The sequence below is a fragment of the Sus scrofa genome, chromosome 10 (genome assembly GCF_000003025.6).
Source record: "Sus scrofa isolate TJ Tabasco breed Duroc chromosome 10, Sscrofa11.1, whole genome shotgun sequence".
Taxonomy (NCBI): Eukaryota; Metazoa; Chordata; class Mammalia; order Artiodactyla; family Suidae; genus Sus; species Sus scrofa.
Window position 1 is genome coordinate 68,569,462 of NC_010452.4, and position 21,575 is coordinate 68,591,036.

The 21,575-nt window shown below is 53.1% G+C and overlaps 1 long non-coding RNA gene across 1 annotated transcript in view; it reads right to left on the minus strand.

Moving 5' to 3' along the window:
• Window positions 281–21,575, minus strand: part of LOC106505221 — a 51,621-nt gene continuing 30,326 nt past the window's right edge. Inside the window, exons 2-5 of the long non-coding RNA XR_001299412.2 lie at window positions 14,997–15,165; window positions 14,365–14,487; window positions 7,783–10,425; window positions 281–6,188 (exon numbers count right to left, since the gene is read on the minus strand). This is a non-coding gene — a long non-coding RNA (uncharacterized LOC106505221). The remainder of the gene's footprint in view (window positions 6,189–7,782; window positions 10,426–14,364; window positions 14,488–14,996; window positions 15,166–21,575) is intronic.

A 21,575-nucleotide genomic window follows, 5' to 3' on the forward strand; every position in this document is an offset into this window, starting at 1 on the left:
CCCAACTGGCATTCATGAGGATGCGGGTTCGATCCCTGGCCTCGCTCAGTGCGTTAAGCACCCAGTGGTTTTGTGAGCTGTGGTGTAAGTCGCAGATGAGGCTCGGATCCCACACTGCTGCGGCTGTGGTGCAGGCCTGCAGTTGCAGCTGCAATTCAATCCCTGGCCTGGGGACCTCCATGTGCCAAAGGTGCGGCCCTAAAAAGCCAAAAAAAAAAAAAAAAAAAAAAAAAAAAAGGAAAAAGAAAAGAAAAGAAAAAGAGAAAGCACAACAAATGGAAAGTCACAAGCAATACTGTAGATTTAAATGCAAACATATCAATAATTACAATGTTCAATTCACAAAGAAGGTCATTTCAGAATATGAACCGGTGGCATAACTGGAAATACAGAATGCAGAACTGGCAGAAGTCCAAAGAGAAATTCATCCCCCACTAAGCGGCAGATAAAAAGCACACGTGGGAACACAGGACACAGACAGACAACTGGAACCAACAACAAATCCACTCAGGGGAGGCACGCGTGTCACTGCGACACGCGTGTCACCGCGCCCAGGATCCGGAGAACGTGCTCCTTTCCAGCACACAGGAAACACTCGGGCAGCTCGAGCATGTGAAATCACACCCCCACCCATCTCTATCATAAATCGGATTATTGGAGCACAGGAAAATTAACTAGAAATGATAACAAAATACTCGAAATATTCAAGTGCTAGGAAATTATAAGAACTCGTTTCCAAATACATTATGGATCAAAGAAGAAATTACTGTGAAAACTAGGAAAATCTCTTAACTAAATGATAAAAATTCTACATGAAAGACTGAAATCGATGAGCTAAGCATCCACTGTAACAAATTTTAAAATAACAGCAAAATAAAGTAAAAGAACAAATAAAATGAAGAAGGAGAAATGAATGACTTAGAAGACAAAACACAAGTGGGCAGTGAAAAGACCAAAACGTCAAACCGGGGGCAAGAATGAACAGAACAGTGAGAAGAGGTACAGATTAAACAACGGTTGGCTCAGGATTCAAGGATCCGTGTCGTCTCTGCTGTGGCTCTGGTTTCGCGGCTGTGGCAGGGCTTTGATCCCTGACCTGGGAACTTCTGTGTGTCACTGGTAGGGCCGAACAACCAAGCAACCAACCTAAAACCCAGTGTTAGGATTAAAGACACAGGACCATTTAATTAGCACCAAACACTGAGATATTTTAGGGATAAATCAACAAGATTCATACAAGCCCTGGGAGCTGTTCAGGCACGAGGCTTAGGATGGAGGCCTTCGGTTCTGGAGGCAGATCTGGCCCCGGGCACCCAGGTGGCGACTGGAATTGAATGAGAGGCGGGGGCTGGAGAGACAGCCGGGAGACGGGCAGGGCCGAGGGCCTCTGCAGAACGAGGAAATGGGGTCCCATCGTCCCGGGTGGGGGGCAGAACCCTGCCCTGTGAAGAAGCCGAGTCAGCTTCTGCTGGGGAGGCAGGCGGCCAGCTGGGGGCCAGCCCAGCCGCGACAGCGTCTTAATGGTCTGGGAGCGTCATGCTGCTGGTGGTGACAGTGGCCCTCCCCTCTGTGCCAGGACTGAGGGAGGCAAGTGACGGCAGCCCCAGGGCAGGGGCTAAAAGGCGAGAAAGAGTCTTAGCTGATGGCCCCACCATTTGGGGCCACATCCTCACCTCCTCCTCTTGCAAACGGGACCACACCGTGAGCCAGGCCAGCTGGACGTCCTGGTGCCAGCGGTGTACCTGGCAGCCCCGTGGTCAGGAAACGCAGCCGGATGGGTTAACGAGGACTGTTCAAGACAGACTAGTCGAGAAATGTGGGTCCCGCTGTAAAGAGGCAGGACCAGGTAGAAAAGCCACGAGAGAACGAGTTCTGAGTATATCCAGGGACCAGGACCAAGGAGGCTAGTGCTGGTTTCCAGCGTCTCTTCCCTCAGTGCTGCCGCAGCACAGCCGGGGCCGGGCCGGGGGCACTGGAGCGGGTATAACAGCCTGGCCACCTGCATCTGAATTCAGTGTCCTTCGGCTGTGTGGCCCCGGGTAAATGACTCAGCCTTTCTGAGCATCAGTTTCCTCTTCTCATTATAGTGTGTGCCTGGGTCCCGGCCCACAGGATGCTCTGCAGGCGTGGGCACAGCCCTCAGTCACTGGGTTCTGATGGCTCCCGTCGCAGGTCCCGCAGCGGCCACGTGCTTTCCCGCACCAGTCTCTGGGGCTGGCGGAGGAAGCCCTGCTCACACTGCCTGTCAGGTCCAGTCATTACGACACTGTGAGTGAGGAGTGTCGCCTGTCATGTGAGTCAACAAAGGATGCTGCAGCCATCAAGCCACCACAGTGTCCCCACAGCACTCCCAGGGACTCAGGCAGGGAAGGCACAGGACCCTGGCCCTGGGGGGCGAGGGGTCACGTCCAGGAATGACTTCGGGAGCCAGACCCACAGCTCCCCCCACACAAAAAAGCGCTGCACTCCTTCACTTGAAATGCCTGGTTTTCTCTAACTAATCTTTTGATGTTCCGACTACATGGTTTTTGTTGCAAAAACTCCTGTGGATCCGGCTCCTCTCTGACCTCTTTGGAGCCTCCCTAAGGGCCCCTGAGAGGCTGTGTCCTGGGCTTGGCCTCAGTTTTGTCCATCAGCTACGACTCATTCTCGCCTTTTAGGTAGTGCGTTTACTTTCAGTCTAGACGCTCTTCCTCCCCGCCTTGGGCATGGTACTCGCCTGCCAGCAACTCCTCACCACCAGCGACACCTTGTTTTCCAGTTGCGTATCTTCCAGATCTTTCTCTAACCAAGTACAGGGCGAGGGGCGGGGGGCTTCCCATGCTGCATGGCAGCAGGCGCTTCTGGATGGGGTCTGAGGTCAGAGCGGGCCGCCCACCCCTACCAGCGGCCATGGCACCCAACAGGGTCAGGGTACAGCCGCAGGGCCAGGAAGCACCACCCAACCCATGGGCCGGCTGGAGGGGCCCCGGTGGAAGCAGAGCCTCTCCGTTTGCTGAGTCACTAAGCTGACACAGGCGTGTGGTTCCGTGTTTCTGCCAGGCTGCTGCTGAGGACACACAATGATCCCTATTGTACAGGAAGCAGAGTATTTGCAAAGGTTAGGAACTGAAATAATGATTTAGCTTAGAGGGTGAGGAAAAAATGATGGTTTTAATAGACCAAAAAAAAAAAAGACACAATTGCCAACAAGACAATATGGAAAAAGGTAGTCGGATTGGATATAAAGGTGTGAGTGTTGGTTTGTTTTAGGTAAGGAATCTGCATTGCATGCCAAGCCTATTGGTGGGTGTGGTGTGCCAGCCCCTGGCCCTGCGCCTACGGCCAGGCATGGGGGCAGCCAGGTGGAAGGAGGAAGGAAGGCAGGAGGCAGAAGGGCCTTCTCAGAGCCTCTTCCTTTGGGGGGGCTGGGCTGTGGGTGCCCCAGGAGCAGGTGGCTCCCCCCCCACCACAGCAGGACCCCCTCTACCCACAGCTTCAGATTTCCACCTGGAGATCCGTGAGGCCTGGGCTCCTGCTGTCTTGGCAGAGTCTGCAGGACTTGTCAGAACATTGCTAGCGGCCCCTGCCGGGCAGCACTGATCTCACTGAAGAGCAGCAGCGGCCTGACTCTGGCCCTGCAGAGACAATCACACTAAGGACCCATCGCAGTGCCGTGGGCACAAGTGCACAAAAGCCCCCCACGTGCACAGGTCACACGTGTCCCCTGAGCAGAAGGAAGCGTTTCACAAGAGGGAAGAGGCACTGAGGAGCATTTCTTTTCTCACTGGGAGTCCCGCGGAGACTCGGCGGAATGAGGCCAAGCCCTCCGCGGGGAGCGTTTCGGCAGCAGAAGCTGGGCCCCCGGAGTAGGCTGCGGCGCGGTCAGGGAGCCCCCCGAAATCCTCCGCAGGTCTGGCTGTGCTGCTGTCACTGAGAGGCCAGCGCCAGGCTGAAAACACCAACGTGAGCCGTGGAAACTGCCCCGTTGCATTTGCCGCTGCGGACAAACCCTGCTTCCTAGTCCGATCTGAGCTCTGGAGGCCGGGGGGGGGGGGGCGCTGGGAGGCCCCCGCGGAGGCCGCAGGGTCGGCGGACGCATCTCCCCGGCCCCGACCCCGGCCTCGCAGCTCCGGCCGCTGGGGCCGCGCGGCACCGAGCCGGGCGGAGGCTCTCCAGCGAGCCTGCGCCTGGGGAGCCCGCCCCTCCGCGGCGCTCGTCCCGGAGGCTCCCGGCCGGCTCCCGACTCGGACTCGGAACCGCCGGCTCCCGGGACGCGGGGGCGGGGCTTCCCTTCCGCCGGCCCCTCCCCCAGCCCGTGGCGGCGCGGGCCCCGCGCCCTGCGGGCAGTTCTGTGCCTCCCCAACCCGTGTTCTGATCTCCTCGCCACCAGCAGAGCAGTCAGAGGGGACACCTGGTGCCAACATCCAGGCCGCGGCTCCAGGACGGGGCGGCACTGGGCCTTTCCTGGGGTGATGGGTGGAGGCCTCTCCGGGCCCCGGACTTGTCCTGCTTGTTGACTCGGTGCAGAGCCAGCCGGCAGCCAGTCCCCGGAAGCACAGGGCTCCCAGGGCCGGCTCACCCCGCCGCCCACGCCCTTTTACGCCCAGGACGAGGACCCTCTGCACCGGACGTCGCACGTCCACGTCCACGGCTGAGGCCTGCTAACAGTCTAGTCTAAAAACAGGAGAGGGTGGATGTGTGTGTCATGGGGTTAGACACACACCTCAGTCCAAGAGCAGGAGAAATGATGAACTGAACAAGGAAGTTGCAGGTGCAGCACAAGGTCCCCAGAAGAGGAGGCTCCGCAGGGGTCAGGGGTGCCAGGGCTCCAGGAACTTTAGTCCTGGCCCCCGGGCCCCAGCAGATGCCGTGGGCGTGTAGTGCTCACAGTGAGGGCAGAGGCTGGGCCTGGACCCCCCTGCAGGATCTCCCCTGACCCCCACACACCACCCACATCAACCACACAGTACGCGCCCTGCTCCTTGTGCCCCAGGGGCCTGCGGCACTGGGCGGTGGTGACTGGGCGCCGGGGAGCCGAGTGTGGAAAGGCACCTGGGGTGGAGGATTAGTGTAAAGGGCAGGAGACCGCATCAGTCCGGTGGGCTGATCACAGGCTAAGACGTCTTAGTCTCTTGGGTCACAAGAATGCATTGAGGGACTTACCTGCTTCTTCCAGTTGTTTAAGAGAGGGCACCAGAGGACTCAGCCTGCACTCCTGGGGTGGCTGGCTGGGCTCCCCAATTCCGCCACCAGGCTCCCCGGCCTGGGTCCCTCCTCAGGGCCCAGGTGGCCGTCCTCTTGCCTCCTGCCCCGTCCTCCGCTGCCTGCTGCCCTCCCTGCACTGGGGCGCTCGGGACAAGGGGCTCGGGGTCCCCTTCCCCAAGCCCTCCTGCTCCAGGAAGCAGGGGCAGCAGCTGAGTATCAACCAGAGATGCCTGTGGGGGGGGGGCAGTGAGCGTGACAGACCCCCCAGGACAGAGTCCCTTGGACAGGGCCCCCAGGTGGGACCTCAGGAAGCCTTACTTGCTCTGCTGTCTGCATTTATTATCCTGCTGGATAACGAGTGGGCCAAGGTGGCCGCCAGTTCCAGAAGGCGTCTTTGACGGCCTAGTGGGAGGCCAGGGCCAGCTGGCCAAACACCCACGGGCGTTGGTTCTGTCTGCTCAGCCACCACACGGCCACTGCCAGGGCTGCGGGAAACAAGTCCAGACCCTTGCAGAAACTGACCACACTTCATCGGTCCAGCAAACCCCAAGCACCTGCTCAACAGGCAGAACACACGTCTTAAAGATCCCACATCTGAGATGCTTCTTTTTTTTTGCAGTATTTCCTTCCCCTGAAGAGGAAGCACATGCATTTACTACGGAAAAACAGAAGAGAACGAGGAAGAAAGCGGAACATCACTCAAGGTCAACCCTGCAGGCAAGCATGGCTGGGCTGTGTCCGTGTCGCCAGCTCTGGTCACTTCCCGTCCTCTGGACCAGTCGTTGTTCTGCTCGGCGCTGCCTTATGGTTCCAGCAGAGGAAAGGGACGCGTGGTGCAGTGGTCCCCAGGCTCAGGGTCAATTCCTGGGAGTCCCCTCTCTCCAGCCAGGTGAAACCGGGCTGCCCCCTCGTCACTCTGCTCAGGACCAGCTCTGCAGTGGACCTTGAGGGCAGAAGTCAGAGAAAGACAAACCCTGTGTGATCTCACGTACTTGTGGGATCTAAAAACAGAACAGAACAAAAAGCCAAGCTCAGAGATACAGAGAACAGAGGGTGGTCAGGAGAAGCAGGCCGCTTCCTGCCCTCCTGCTTGGGAGCCACCAAAAGGTCTCTGTCCAAAGGGGGTTGGTCTGGTACTGCTGCCCTGGGCAGTCACTGTGACTGCTGGCCCGGTTAACCCATGGCCTGGCTTGTCGTCGGCAGCTGGACATCGCTTGTCCGTAATCCAGCTTAATCAGTACCAGTCGAATGAATAAGTGGATTCAACTACATTCAGGCAACAACTGTGAGCCAGGCAGTGTATTAACTGCTTTCTAAATTGGTAGTAATTGGAAAAGGGGAGTCCCCTGGCGGCCTGGCAGTGAAGGATCCGGCATCATCACTGCTGTGGCTCAGGTTTGATGCCTGCCCTGAGATTGCTGCATGTGGTGGGTGTGGCCCAAAATTTTTTGAAAAGGGAGAATGAGAATAAGCATTTATTTCAGTTGTGGACAGTCTCGCTTGTCAGACTCAGCTGGAATTCGGACCTGACTGCCCGTCTCCAGGGTCCATCCCTTCATGACTAGGGATGAGCCAGTGGGGGAGGGGAGGTGCTTCCGAGCCCGGCTGAGCCTCCCAAGTGACACAACACCCCTGTGGTTGCCTCTCGGGGTGCCCAGACAGAGGCTTCCTGCCCCAGAAGACATCCTCGGTTGCAGAGTGCACCGCAGTCTTGGGCAAGCAGCCACTGCGCCACCGGCTGCCTCCAGGGCACAGGCTTGCGGGGGCACCAGCCCTGTGCAGGGTGTGGACTGGGCGGCACTCAGCTTTCCTACTGAGACACACAGGCCACACCCACCACGGGTGTCCCCGGACCCAGGGTCCGCTTGCAGCTTGTTAGAATCAAAACTCAACAGAGACCAGCTCTGCTCTGAAAACTTCCTGAGCAGACAAAACCAGTTTAGCCATACCAGCAAAGCTTAATCGAGCTTGTTTCGTCAGACTAACTAGCCCGGGGTCACTGCTTGCTGACGCCCCGGGAAATCATAAGCAAAACTTAAACTGTTTCCTGAGTTTGCGATGAGGTCACCACTGACCAATTTGCTAACATTTAAGAGGCATCTAACGCAGTGACCAGTCACGTGACGGGCGAGCAGCGCGGCTGCTGGTCAGCTGTCCTTCTGGTGTCTGCCCAGTACCCGGTCACTGACGACCGCCTCGGTGCCGCTCTGGTCTTGTCATCCCCGAGCTTCATCCCCAGCACAGAGGGCCCGCACCTGTTCCTGCTCAGGCCCCCAGCAGAGTGAGGACGCGGGCAACAGGGTGAAGCAGGACGCACCCCAGGGGACACGCAGCCGCCACAGACCCCGTGTGATCCCAGGCAGACTCAGGGACAGGCCAGGGACACATGCAAGGAGAGGACTAGAACTTCTGGGAGGTCACAGGTGATGCCAGAAACCCCGAGAGCAGCCAGGGGCCACTGGCCAGTTGGTGGCCGGGCCTGCTCTGCCTGCAGCCCGACTTCTTCCCCCACCCCACCCCCACCCAGCTGGCCCCGCCCCCAGGAAGTGCCCAGAGCCTGTGGACACAGCAGGGATCTGCCCTCCGCTGACAAACCTGTGTCCACGTGTGTCTCCGCCAAAGCCGCCACTGTGGTGGCTCCTTAAACATCCTTTTCCAAAACAGAATCAGAACTGAAACACGAGATGGCTTAAAAACAGCAATTTTGACACATGTTTTTAAAGTGTCAGTAGACACATTTTGATTTTTTTGACAGATTAATACTTTTTAAAGATACAGGTCATAAATAATTACCTCCAAATCCCGGTGTTCTGGGCTTTCTCCTGGAAGTTTATGTAAGTCTGTTTTTTGAGAGTAAATAGTTCTTTTAAATGACTGTGAAGAAGCCCTTGCTCTTATTCTTAACACTTCACCAAGCTGTTAGCTACCTGCCTGTCCAATACCATCAAAGAGAAGAGTTTAACCCAGGCACTGCCTCCCCTGGAGGGCCTGCACCCCGCGCCCAGGCCTGGAACCCCCCGCCTTCCTGCACTTCCCTTCCCCGCAGGACCTGCACCCCCACCCCCGACCTGGTCTCGGGAAGCTCGGGCCTCAGCTCTGCTTTTCTCGCCCAGCACTCTGGCTCCGGCCCAGGGCTGGCATTTGGCCTTCACCCCCAGCCTGTTGGGCTGGAGTCCCGAGATCCGCCTGGGCCCGGCCTTGCCCCCAGGGGTCTGGGAGCTGGCTGGCTCCAGGGCCAGGATCTGAGCAGCCCCCGCTGAGGACCCGCTTGGCCAGCCGGAGCCTCCCCTGTGCGGATATGTCCTTTCCCGCCCTCACTGTGCAGGAGGGTGAGCTGGCGGTCCTTGGACCCAGGACCCACTCACGTCAAGGCGCTGACCACTCTCTGCAGAGTCTCTGGTGTCTGCGGAGTGAGACTTGGGGCGCAGGCGCTGGGGTCCAGGCACGAACCCCGATCCTGCTGCGGAGAAGGAAGGACGGAAGAGGATGCTGGCACCGGGCACTTGGCACTCCTGGCACTTTGCTAAATGCTTTGCGGATCTTCTCCGATGCAGTCCCCCAAATCCTACGAAATACGCTGTATTCCTCTGAACAGACTTCACAGAGGCTGTGCGGCTCTTACAGGGGGGCCCACTGGCAAGGGTTGAGCCCAACTCCAATCCACACCTGCTGACCAGGAGCCCTTCACACTGACAATGCCCGTGGCATGCCATCTGCCCTTTACGAAACCTTCTGTCCTGCTGGAGGGGGTACTGCACTTGACCTGCAGGTCAGTCCTATGATTAGTGAGTGTCTCATTTAGTCCTGATGCTAACCCCATAATTATGCCCTCTCGCAAATCAGGGAATTGAGGTGACTCGCTGGCAGGTGCCAGAACAAGAATGGTAACCCACAGGACCCGACTCAAGAACAACACCTGTTGCACCTGTCAGCATTATTTAATTTTCTTATGTACAGAGGTATGGCCTGAGGACTGGACAAAATATAATCTACTGGAAAAAGAGAGCATATGAAATATTAAAAAACCAGGACAAAGGCAAGTAAGAAAAGAACAAGAGGCCAGAGAAAGTTATGGCCAGAAGCAGGTGCTGTAGGGTCTAGGCGCCCGACGGGAGGAGGGTCCCGCAGGCTGAGAGCTCTGCCAGGCGTGTGGGCACAGCGCCAGCCCACCCGCACCCACCCGGACACAGTGTCATTGCTGGAAACCCTCTCTCCGTCCTGCGAGCTTCCAGCCCAAAGCCCAGAGCACGCCGAAGGGGAGGCTCTGCTTCTCCATGTGCCCCGCGCTTCCAGCACCGAGACAAGGAAAGCAGCAGGGGCCTTGTCCCCGGGAGTCAAGCCACTTCCCCAAGTCTGGGAAATGAAGACTCAAGGGCCGCGTCCAGCAAGCTGTCCTTTCTCCAGCAAGAGCTGGGGACAGAATGGCTTCTTGTGCTGCCACCTGGATTGGGTCGAATGTCCAGTTTCCAGAGCGGTCCCTGGCAATGGGACCAAGCCTCGGACCCCCCCCCCCCCGCCCCCGAAAGGCGGGGGCCTCTGGGTCTCCAGGAAGCTGCATCCTTGAGTGAACCACGCGAACGCACCTACCTGGGATATGACCCGAATCAACCAGACACTCGAGCCCCGGCACCACCGCCTCGTCACAGCCCCCCTGCTCACATTCTGAGCCCAAAGCGTCTCCAGGGCCGCCCAGGTCAATGGCCTGCTGCAGCCATGGGGGGCTGGAGACGAGGTACTGGGACCTTGATTCTGAGGCAAGGGCAGGGTCCAGGCACCGACACGTCACAGCATTTCGCACCCACTCGAGATCCAGACAGTACTTCCATCCCTGGAGACCGCAGCTTTGAACAGAGTCGGGGGTGGGGGGATGCACTTCCCTCCCCCTCCCGTCCATCCCCTCGGGGAAGTGGCGCTCAGCCCACAGGTGACCTGCTGTTTCGTCTACAGCCCATCGTAAAAGCAGACGTAAATTTTCAGAGGTGCTGGTGTGTCCACCGGAGAGAGGTACACAGTCCCGAGTCTCGAGTGCAGGTTGTGTGCAGAGCAGGCGCCCTCAGAGCACCCTCAGCTGTGACCTGGGACCTGAGCAGGCAGTATTTCTATCATCAAATGGGACCGCACGCTGTCAAAGGCGTTTTTCCGCGTCATCTGAGATGATCCAGCAGGGTTGAACCATTCGTCAGGTTAATGTGTGATACTGCATGGATGAATCTTTGTATGTTGAACCATTCTTGCATTCTAGGAATAAAAGCTACTGGTTAACGGTGTAGCATCTTGTAATATGTTGCTGGATACAGTTTGCTAGTATCTTGTGGAGGATTTTTGCATCGATGTTCATAAGAGATATTGGTTTATAACTTTTATTTTTTGTAGAATATGTATCTGACTTTGGTGTCAAAGTCATTTTGTAACTAGTGAATGTTTTTAATCCTTGCCTTAAATTCCAAGGATGGGGTGATAGTTCTCTACATAATTAAATCCGGCCTACTCGGAAGCAAATGCATTCGCCTACCTAAATGCATTTATTAAAAAAAAAAAATTTCTGGAGTTCCCATCATGGCTTAGCAGTAACGAACCTAACTAGTATCCATGAGGACTCGGGTTTGAACCCTGGCCTTGCTCAGAGGGTTAAGGATCTGGTGTTGCCACAAGCTGTGGTGTATGTCACAGATGCGGCTCAGATCCCACATTGCTGTGGTGGTGGTGAAGGCTGGCAGCTACAGCTCAATTTGAACCCTTGCCTGGAACTTCCATATGCCGCAGGAGTGGCCCTAAAGAGATTAAAAAAAAAAAAATCCCAGAGTCCCCTGGTGACCTAGCAGTTAAGGATCCAACATTTTCACTGCTGTGGCGCAGGTTTGGTGCCTGGCCAGAACGTCCACATGTCCTGAGTGAGTGAGGGCAGGCAAACAAACACGCAACATTTCCCATCCCTGGTTGTGTAACACCTACAAAAAAATCACTCCAATTACTTCCAAAGATATCAACATATCCTCCAAAAATTTATAAACAAAGTTTAATTCACCTTAATTATAAGAAGTCCTTTGTTGGGGTGTAATATTGCAAACATTATGCAATAAGGACAAGCATCACAATTTCCTGTTGATAATCATTGCTTTCGCCCAAACATTTTTTTTCATGGTTTTTAAGACCCAAGTCACAATTTTGACACTTAAATCCAAACATGAGTATTTGGTTCACTTCATCAACTGTTATAGTCATTCTAGGGTTACATGCGCAGCATTGGGTTATCATAATCTACCTTCATGTTGTAAACTTGACATTCAGTGTAAAAACTCAAACAGTATCATATCCACTTACCCTGCCTCTGTTATTATTGTTTCAATTTTACATGTGTCATAAATGCCACAATTCATCATCTTAGTATTATGATTGCTTTAAAGAGGTAGAATTTAAAGAAATTAAGACAAAAATCTTTTACATTCATCTGTATTCTAGGCTTCATTCCTTCTTGTAGGTCCAGATTTCTGTCTTGGTTAGTTTCCCACAAGCTTTAAGAACTTCCTGTAGCATTTCTTTTAGTGCTGGTCCATGGGTTCCCAATTCTCAGAGCTTTTTGTACTTCCGCAATGAAATAATTTACCATCATTTTGAAGAATGTTTTCACTGGGTATAAAATTTAGGCTGCTTGGTTTGTAAGTACTTCCAGAACTTTAAAGACGCCATTCCATCGTCTTCTGGCTTTCACTGTTTCTGATGAGAAATCAGATATCATCCCACCATATTACCTTGAATGTGATGTGCACTTTTTCTTTAGCTACATTTAAGATTTACTCTTATCTCTGGTTTTTAATCATCTAATTATCATATGTGGGGAAGTGGTTTCTTTGTGTTTATTTTGGCTGGGATTAATTGAGTTTCTTGGATCTGTGAGTTTGTGTCTTCCATCAGTTATAGAAAATTGTGACCACAAACTCTTCGAATTTATTTATTCCAGTTTTATTGAGATATAATTGGCATATAGGACTGTATAAGTTTAAGGTGTATAGAAAAGTTATTTGATTTATATCTTCAAATTTATTTACTTATTGCCTTTTTTTTTTTAGGGCCGGACCCATGGCATATGGAGGTTCCCAGGCTAGGGGTCTAATCAGAGCTACGGCTGCCAGCCTATACCACATCCATGGCAATGCCAGATCCAAGCCACGTCTGCTCTCTACATCACAGCTCAACAGCAACACTGGACCCTTAGCCCACTGAGTGAGGGCAGGGATTGAACCCTCAACCTCGTGGTTCCTAGTTGGATTCGTTTGTGCTGCGCCATGACAGGAACTCCCTTGATTCCCTTCTTGATTATGGCTCAAGTTTCCTGGCACACGCAGTGGGTTTTCACTGTATACTTGACATCGTGACATACTGTAGAGACTGGCTCGCATTATCTGTCCCTACAAAGAACTGACGTCTACTCGTTCGTTTTTCTGGCAGGAAGTTAAGCTGTTGGCAGATCTCCTTGATCCTGTGGAGGTAGTTTTATCTCTGTTAGGGCAGGTCTGCTTTAGTTTTCTTCTCTGCTCTAGAGAATACCATCTTCTATTGCTTGCATTTAAAATTTTTTTTGGCCTCCGGTCATGGCTCAGTGGTTAATGAACCTGACTAGTATCCATGAGGATGCAGGTTTGATCCCTGGCTTTGCTCAGTGGGTTAAGCATCTGGTGTTACCATGAGCTGTGGTGTACGCTGCAGATGCAGCTGGGATCCCTAGTTGCTGTGGCTGTGGTGCAGGCCGGCAGCTGTAGCTCCAATTACACCCCTCGCCTGGGAACCTCCATATGCCATAGGAGCGGCCCTAAAAAGCAAAAAACAAAACAAAACAAAACAAAACCCGGAAAATAATCTGCTAGCCCAGGGATCATATCCAAGCTGTAGTTGCAACTTTTGCTGCAGCTGCAACAACACCAGATCATTTAACCCACCGTGCCAGGCTGGGGATTGAATCTGTGACCTGATGTGGCAGAGACACTGCTGATCCCATTGTGCTACAGCGGGAACTCCAAGCTAATTCTTCGCAATGCCAAAAGGCTCAGCTGGAAGCATGTCTTTGATCTGTAAACTAACCAGTCCAGAGCCAGCCCTCTGACGTGACCACTCACCCCAGGTGGCAGGGTTTCTCTGCCTTCACCATGATCAGAGCCAGGGCCACCCCCTACGGCTTGGAGCCTGCTGGAAGTATTCAAACCAGCCAGTCCTGAGTGTGTGCCCCGCTCTGCCTTGCCTTTCCCTCTCACAGAAACCCCAATAAAGGTCCTGGCCTCGGCCTTCCCCTCACTCCTGACCACCCTGGCGTCTTCCCACATGGCCCCGGGTGGCGTGCCATGCCTCCCCCTTCAGTGGGAATAATTAATTTTGTTCTTTCCTGAGCTTCTCCTGCATCGTCTCTTATGACCACAGCTGGCTGACCGCTGTCCTGGAATGTGACCTGGTTCCCTTTGTGTCCGTTCTGGGGAAGCCAGGGTGTTGACTGGGCCCTGACAATGTGATGGCACTGGACCCACACTGTCCCTTGCGCTGAGCAGCCCCGTGCCCTTATCCCTCTAACCCTCCAGCTGTGGATTCCTGGACACAGTCAGGAGCCAGCCCGGCCTGTGAAAGCTTCTGACACAAATTGGGAAGATGCCCTCTCTTTGCATCCCTCCTTGTACGACTTCCTCCCCGTCCCCAGATGCTCTGGCAGCCTCAACCCCCAACTTCTCCCTTCATCTCGTAACACTGCGCCTTTTTGCTGGAACTCTCTTGTCACATGTGCCAGGAGAAGCGGCAACTGGCCAAGGGAGAGAAGCAGGGGAACGTGGCTACATCCGGCTCCCTGGTTGCTTCCCTTGTTTCCAGGACTGTGTCCTTCCAGCTCCTGCCTGATTTTGCTGGAGCACACGTCTCTTCCAACCTGTTTTTCCTACTTAATGCAGAGTTTATCATTGGTGTTCTCAGGAGTGTCAGTCCCCCAGAAAGCAGCCCTGCCATGGCCTAGAGCACATCTTCAAAACTATCCTCCTCGAGGGCCTGTGTGTTCAGACCATCAGACGGTGGGGAGCAAAGGTCAGACATTGTTACAAACTGAGAATCGATCGTTTCCCGACTGTTCTACAGTAAAATCCCGGTCACCTCTGCATTCCAGCAGTTGTTGGTGGTACACATGGTAGGGGCACATTCTGTACTTACAGAGCCAAAAATCGCAGTAATTTCTTCCCCTTTACGTCTCCTTCCCTGGGTTTAACAGCTGTGGCATCACACACACAACTTGCCAAGAGTTCACTACAAGTGACAAAAGGAATTTTTATAGGCCTGTTAAGAATAGAAAGGAAAGGTTATTTTTCTACTTTGATATTTGAGCCAATATTTGAACTGATGGAATTCTTGAAGTTCTCAATAAAATAAAAATAATTTAAAAATATTTTTTGGCTGTGCCTGTAGCATGCAGAAGTTCCCAGGCCAGGGATTGAACCCATGCCACAGCAGTGACCCCACCCGCATTAGTGACAATGCTGAGTCCCTAACCACTAGGCCAGCAGGAACTTCAAAATAATTAAAATTAAAGAACAAATTCCTGTTTGAAAAGTTCACCCAAATAACCATTTGGGCTTGAACGACCGCCAAAGGACGGGGCACAAACACTGAGTGGGCAGCCTGGCATGCCCACCTGTGTGTGAGAGAGTGTGTGTGTGTGTGTGTGTGTGTGTGTGTGCACACATGCGTGGACATGCTAATGCCACTTTGATTGGTTTTGTAAACGCTGGAGACTTCATCCGACACAGCAGAGCAGTCGCCAGAGGACAGTCATGCCCACCCCGCACCTGGAACGCAGACGGCCTGCAATAAAACTGCTGGCCTGGCTTGGAGAGGGCACTGCCAAGTTTCCGGTCTTTCTTCTCAAATCTCTGGTTTTCATTTCCTTTGCCCTCCTTCTTCCCGTTGAGCTTCCGGGTTTCACTTCAAAGTTCTTCTCTTGATGCTCAGTCTGGTCTTAGAGTTACAATAAAAAAGGAAGGAAAACACATGCCTTAGACCTGCAGGAAGAAGACACACCCGCCTGAGAAGGGTCAAGGCTGACACGCGGTCTTCTTCCCTGGAAAAGCGGCGCGGTGCCCGCTCCGGGGCCAGACTCGAGTACCCAGTCAGTGTTACCGGGGCGCGTGCTGTGACACAGGGTCCCAAGCCCAGCTCTCACAGGGCTCCTGGCAGACACGTAGAAGCTACCTAGAACCTCGCTCCCACTCCCACGTCTGAGCCAGAGAGCCCACCGACTCACAGACCCACAGACCTCCAGATGGGCGAGGAGGCAGAGAACACCCAGTCCAACTTGCACCCCCGTCACGAGATGACCCTTTAAGACACCTGTGGAGGCAGCATCGAGACCGTGTCCACGTGTGAGTGGGGCTCGTGGTTCTCCAATCGGTCCACCCTCTTGCTAGGCATCAACGGGTATAAATGTCTTTCTTTTTTTAAATGTTTAACATTTTTAATTTTTTTTGTCTTTTTAGGGCTGCACCCGCAGCATATGGAGGTTCCCAGGCTAGGGGTTGAATCGGAGCTGTAGCCACCGGCCTACACCACAGCCACAGCAACGTGGGATCCAAGCTGCATCTGCAACCTACACCACAGCTCACGACAACGTTGGATCCTTAACCCACTGAGTGAGGCCAGGGTTCGAACCCTCATCCTCATGGATACTAGTTGGGTTCTTAACCACTGATCCACAGCAGCAAGTCCTTGCCTGAGTTCTGAGTTCACGGAGTCCCTGGGCTTTGCTGGCTGTTGGCCAGGGGAACACTCTGAGCTCCTGGAAGCCACCCCTTGCCACAGGCAGGCACCCCGACACGGGTTTTTGCTTTCTTTCTCTGAGGCCAGCCAGGAATAAAACCTCTGCTTTAAAAGAGCTTTGCCCTGGGAGTTCCCAGTGTGGTGCAGCAGAACGAACCTGACTAGTATCCATGAGGATGCGGGTTCAACCCCTGGCTTTGCTCAGTGGGTCGGGGATCCGGAATTGCTGTGGCTGTGGTGTAGGCTGGCAGTTGCAGCTCTGATTCGACCCCTAGCCTGGGAACTTCCTTGTGCCATGGGTGTGGCCCTGAAAGCAAAAACAAATAAATAAAAGAGCTTGCCTGATTAGGCCAGGCCCACCCAAGGCAATCTTCCTCGTGAATAACTCGAAGTCAACTGATTCGGTAGCCTGACCACACCTATAAACCCCCTTCACCACACGGCTGGCCTAGCATAAGAGTTCAGGCCCAGAGCCCAGCCCCACTCAACGGGAAGGGGTTACACCGGGAGGAGGGGTGACGGGGCAAAAGCATCCACGTGGGGAAGAAGCCCAGACTTGTACCTCAAACCCTCGTGTCTCCCCAGATTCACAGGTTGAAGCCCCGACCCCCAATACGACTGCATTTGGACATGGGGCCTCTAGGGAGGTAACAGGGTTAAAAGAGGGCCTGAGGGTGGGGCTCCGACCGACAGCACTGGCCTCCTTCTGCAAAGAGGAGGGGACCCGCGAGGCCTCCCCTCCACACCGAGGAAGCACCACGAGAAGACACCGTCTGTAACGGGGGGGGGGGGGGGCTCTCTGGAACCCACCAGGCCTCGATCGCGGACGCCCAGCCGCGGTGGGGTCTGGCGACGGTGGCCAGAGCAGACATGCCTGGGCCCCCGACCTCAGCTAGACGCCGCTTGCACAAGCCTGAGCGACATCCGAAGGGCTCAGGTCAGCAACAAAAGGGCTTCTTTCTCGATGGTGAGACACAGAAGTTAACGATTTCCTGCTTTGGAATTTTCTCCGTTTTCCATATGAATGGCAGTAAATATGGACTGCTTTTGTCCTTGGAAAATTCCAATAAAAGGGGTTTCCGGAAGGGAGGAAATGTCCCCCTCGAGAGGCTGAAGTGGTGATTTCTGCAGGAAATCCTAAATAAAGAGGGGCGACCTGCGGCTGGGAGAGAGGGACATTTCCAGACCCACTAAAAGGAGCAACTTTTACGCTCCAATTGTCTGACGTGTTTACCAGTCCGAAGGGCTGCTGGCCTGGGATCCCAGGCTTAGCTTGATGCAGAGCCTGCGACTATCCCCAAGGGACGGGCTGAGAAGGAGCAACCCCGCCCACAGCCGAAGCCACGGACGGCTGCCGCAGGGCCACGTGGCAGGCTCAGCGCCTCGCCTCCTCCACCGGCCCCCCAGGAACCACGCCCAGCTCTCCAGCTCCAGGCCTCACTTCCTGGCCCAGAAGTCCCACCAGAAGCCTGCAGCCCACAGCCCACCATCAACAGGGACCTGTTGGGACCTGCCTGGCTTTTGTCATTTTAGGTTGGCAAAATTATAAGTTAAAGACTTTCTGCATTAGACCAAGCACTTGAGTGCCTCTTAGACGGAGGGGCAGCCCTGGGTAGTAGACAGGAGCCTGTAGGTGCTCAGGTAACATAACCACATAGCTGCGGTGCAGACCGAGCTCCAAGCTGCTATTCCACTCAGCTGTGGCGTCAGCACAGGTATAATTTGACTCGTCTCAGGGTTCACTGGGTCAGCAGTTTGAGAGCAGAAAGTGGGTCTGAGGCGGCTCCCATGGCAGCTGGACAGGAAGCCTTCGGTTTGATGTGCAGACCAGGGAATCGGCCTGGGGCTGCTCCTCCTGCAGAGTGTGTGTGTGGGACCCCTTCTCTGCAGGCCTGCTGGGCACACGAACTGGGGGGCATATTGTGGGAACTCACTGGGGAGATCCCGCAGCCAGCCAGGAACAGTCTCCATCAGACGGGATTCAAAGGAGAAATGAAGACCTGAGGCTCCAAACGCCCCACACACTCTCCTTCTTGCCAGGGTTTTCAAAGGATGCAGGTGGAGACACACGTTGTCTAGGCGACACAATGTTTCATTGAAAAGACAATAACCCAAGTCCTATGTCCCACAGGGACTTTAAGGGTTATCAGTTATTGGTTTTGTTTAGTCTGCATCCAAACCACCAAAAGGGGAGTCATCTTAGGAAAGACAGAAGTGCCAGAAACACACCTCTAATTTCAAGAGGGTCGGGGGTGCAGGGCACGAAAATCTGGCCGTGTACTCAGGGGCTGCCCAGCTGGCATCCAGAGCATGCCTGGCACCATGGTGTGGGACACCCACTGGCCGAGTCCCAGCAGGGAGAAGCGAGAGGACAGGTGCAGGTGACGCAGCAGGGACCCGGAGGCCTCAGCCCCTGTCCCGGCACAGAAACCACAATCTACCAACTCGGCACAGAGGATGAGCCCCAAGGAGGCCCCGGAGTGCACTGAGGAATGGCAGCCGCGGCGGGGGCCCAGAACCCAGGAAAGACATCTGTCGCCCCATCCCTGACCGGCACATCTTGGTGCCAGAAGGAATCCCCTGCTGCGAGGTCCCTCACAGGGCAAAAAACAGCAGGGGGCCCAGCAGCTTCTCCACTGAGGGTCCTGGGGCCCCTGCCAGAGACAACCAGAGCCCTCAACACCCTGCCTTCCGAGCTGGGCCACTGCTCATCCTCCAGAGACAGTTGTGTATCCCCAATTCAACAGCTCCTGAAAGGGCTGTAGACCATGACCGAGGGGGATCTACCCCTGGGATGCGAGGGCGGTTTCAACCTGCACAAATCCATCAACCAGGACAAAGGATAAACACCATATGATCATCCCAGGAGAAGCAGAAAAGGCACTGACGAAACTCAACTTCCATTCACAAAACCTGAAGGAACTCAACACAATAAAACATAAATGCAAAGTCCACATAGTTAATTAATAATAATTAACAGGGAAAATTAAAAGCTTTCCCTCTAAGAGCTGGTACAAGGCAGGATGCCCATTCTTGCTACGTCTGTTCAGCATATAACTGAAAGTTCGAGCCAGAGCAATTAGACAAGAAAAAGAAATAAAAGGCATCCAAACTGGAAGGAAGAAGTAAAATTTCTGTTTGTAGATGACATGATCATATAGGTAAGTAACTCTTAAGACTCCACAACAAAAATAGTTAGAAATGATAAATTCAGTAAAGGAGCAGGGTGTAAGACTGAAGTACAAAAATCAGTGCTGTATCTATACACAAAAAAGAGCTATCTGAAAAGGAAGTTAAGAAAACAAAATCTTTTTTTTTTTTTTTTTTTTTTTTTTTTTTTTTTGCTTTGTAGAGCCACACTCAAGGCATATGGAAGTTCCCAGGCTGGGGTCGAATTGGAGCTACAGTTGTCGGCCACAGCCATAGCCATGCAGACTCGGAGCCATGTCAGCAACCTATACCACAGATCATACAACAGTGGATCCCCAACCCACTGAGTGAGGCCAGGGATTGAACCCACATCCTTGTGATACTAGTCGGATTCATTTCCGCTGTGCCACAAAAGGAACTCCCAGGAAAACAATACCATTTACAATGGCATTGAAAAGCATAAATACTAAGGAACAAACTTAACCAAAGACTGGCACACTGAAAGTTATAAAACACTGATGAAGGAAATTAAAGAAGACAAAGATAAATGAAAAGACAATTTCATTTATACATTGGAGAATTGATATTGTTAAAATATCCACACTACCCAAAGTGATCCATAGATTCAACGTAATCCCTATCAAAATCCAAATGTCATTCTTCACAGAAATAGAAACTGCAGAAGACCTTAAATAGCCAAAGCAACCTTGAACAAGAAGAATAAAGCTGGAAGCACCACATTTCTTTTTGTTGTTGTTGTTGTCTTTTTTTGCCTTTTCTAGGTCTGCACCCGCGGCATATGGAGGTTCCCAGGCTAGGGGTCCAATCGGAGCTGTAGCTGCCAAGCCTACCCCAGAGCCACAGCAACGTGGGATCTGAGCCGTGTCTGCAACCTATACCACAGCTCACAGCCATGCCGGATCCTCAACCCACTGAGCAAGGCCAGGGATCAAACCCACAACCTCATGGTTCTTAGTCGGATTCATTAACCACTGAGTGATGACGGGAACTCCAGCATCACATTTCTTGACTTCAAAATATATTACAGGAGTTCCCATCGTGGTGCAGTGGTTAACGAATCCAACTGGGAACCATGAGGTTGCAGGTTTGGTCCCTGGCCTTGCTCAGTGGGTTAACGATCCGGCGTTGCCGTGAGCTGTGGTGTAGGTCGCAGATGCGGCTCGGATCCCGCGTTGCTGTGGCTTTGGCATAGGCGGTGGCTACAGCTCCGATTGGACCCCTAGCCTGGGAACCTCCATATGCCGTGGGAACGGCCCAAGAAATACCAAAAAGACCAAAAAAAAAAAAAAAAATACATTACAGTGCTACAACAATCCAAACAGTATGGTACTAGCATTTTGATCAAATGATCTCCAACAAGGGTGCCAACAAAAGGGAAATGAGAAAAGGATCGTGTCTTTAACAAATGGTGTTGGAGAAATGAATATGTTGAAGAATGAAACTGGATGCTTATCTCATAGCATATACAAAAAATCAACTCCAAATAGATTCAAGATTTAAACATAAGACCTGGAACCATAAAAATATTAAAAGAAAACATAGGGCATAGCTTCTTGACATCAGTCTGAGCAATAATTTTTTAGTTGTGAGACCAAAAACATATAATCAAAGAAAAAACAGGACTTCCTGTCGTGGCTCAGTGGAAATGAATCTGACTAGCATCCATGAGGATGCAGGTTCAATCCCTGGCCTTGCTCAGTGGGTTAAGGATCCGGTGTTGCCGTGAGCTGTGGTGCAGGTTACAGATGAGGCTCGGATCTGGCGTTGCCGTGGCTGTGGTGTAGGCCAGTGACTATAGCTCCAATTCAACCCCTAGACTGGGAACCTCCATATGCTGAGGTGCGGCCCTAAAGACAACCCCACTTCCAAAAAAAAACCCAGAGAAGAAAAACAGACACATGGAATTGCATCAAACAAAGACTTCTGCACACAAAAAAGGAAACAATCAACAGAGTGACAAAGCAAATCTACGGGATGGGAGAAAGCATTTGCAAACCACATCTGATAAGGGGTTAGCATCCAGCTCCTTAGCAAAACAAAAAACTCCTGCAACCCAACAGCACAAAACAAACAAAACCCCAGGTAATCTGATTTCAAAATGGGCAAAGGAGCTGCAAACACCTTTCTCAAGACCGACAAGTGGCCGAAGGTGCATGAAAAGGTGCACATCACGAATCATCACGGAAACGAAAACCGCCACCACAGTGAGATCCACCTCGAGCCGGCTGGGAAGGCTGTTACCGAAAAGACAAAGAAGGACGTGGAGGAGACGAAACTCCGTACGTTGCTGGCAGGACCACAGATTCACGCGGCTGTCTCGGAACCGGCAGGGAGGCTCCTCAACGAATTAAGCACAGAACGGCCCGAGACCCAACAATCTCATTTCTGGGCATATCTTCAATGCACATGAAGAGAGTGTCACAAAGGGATCTCCGCACGCC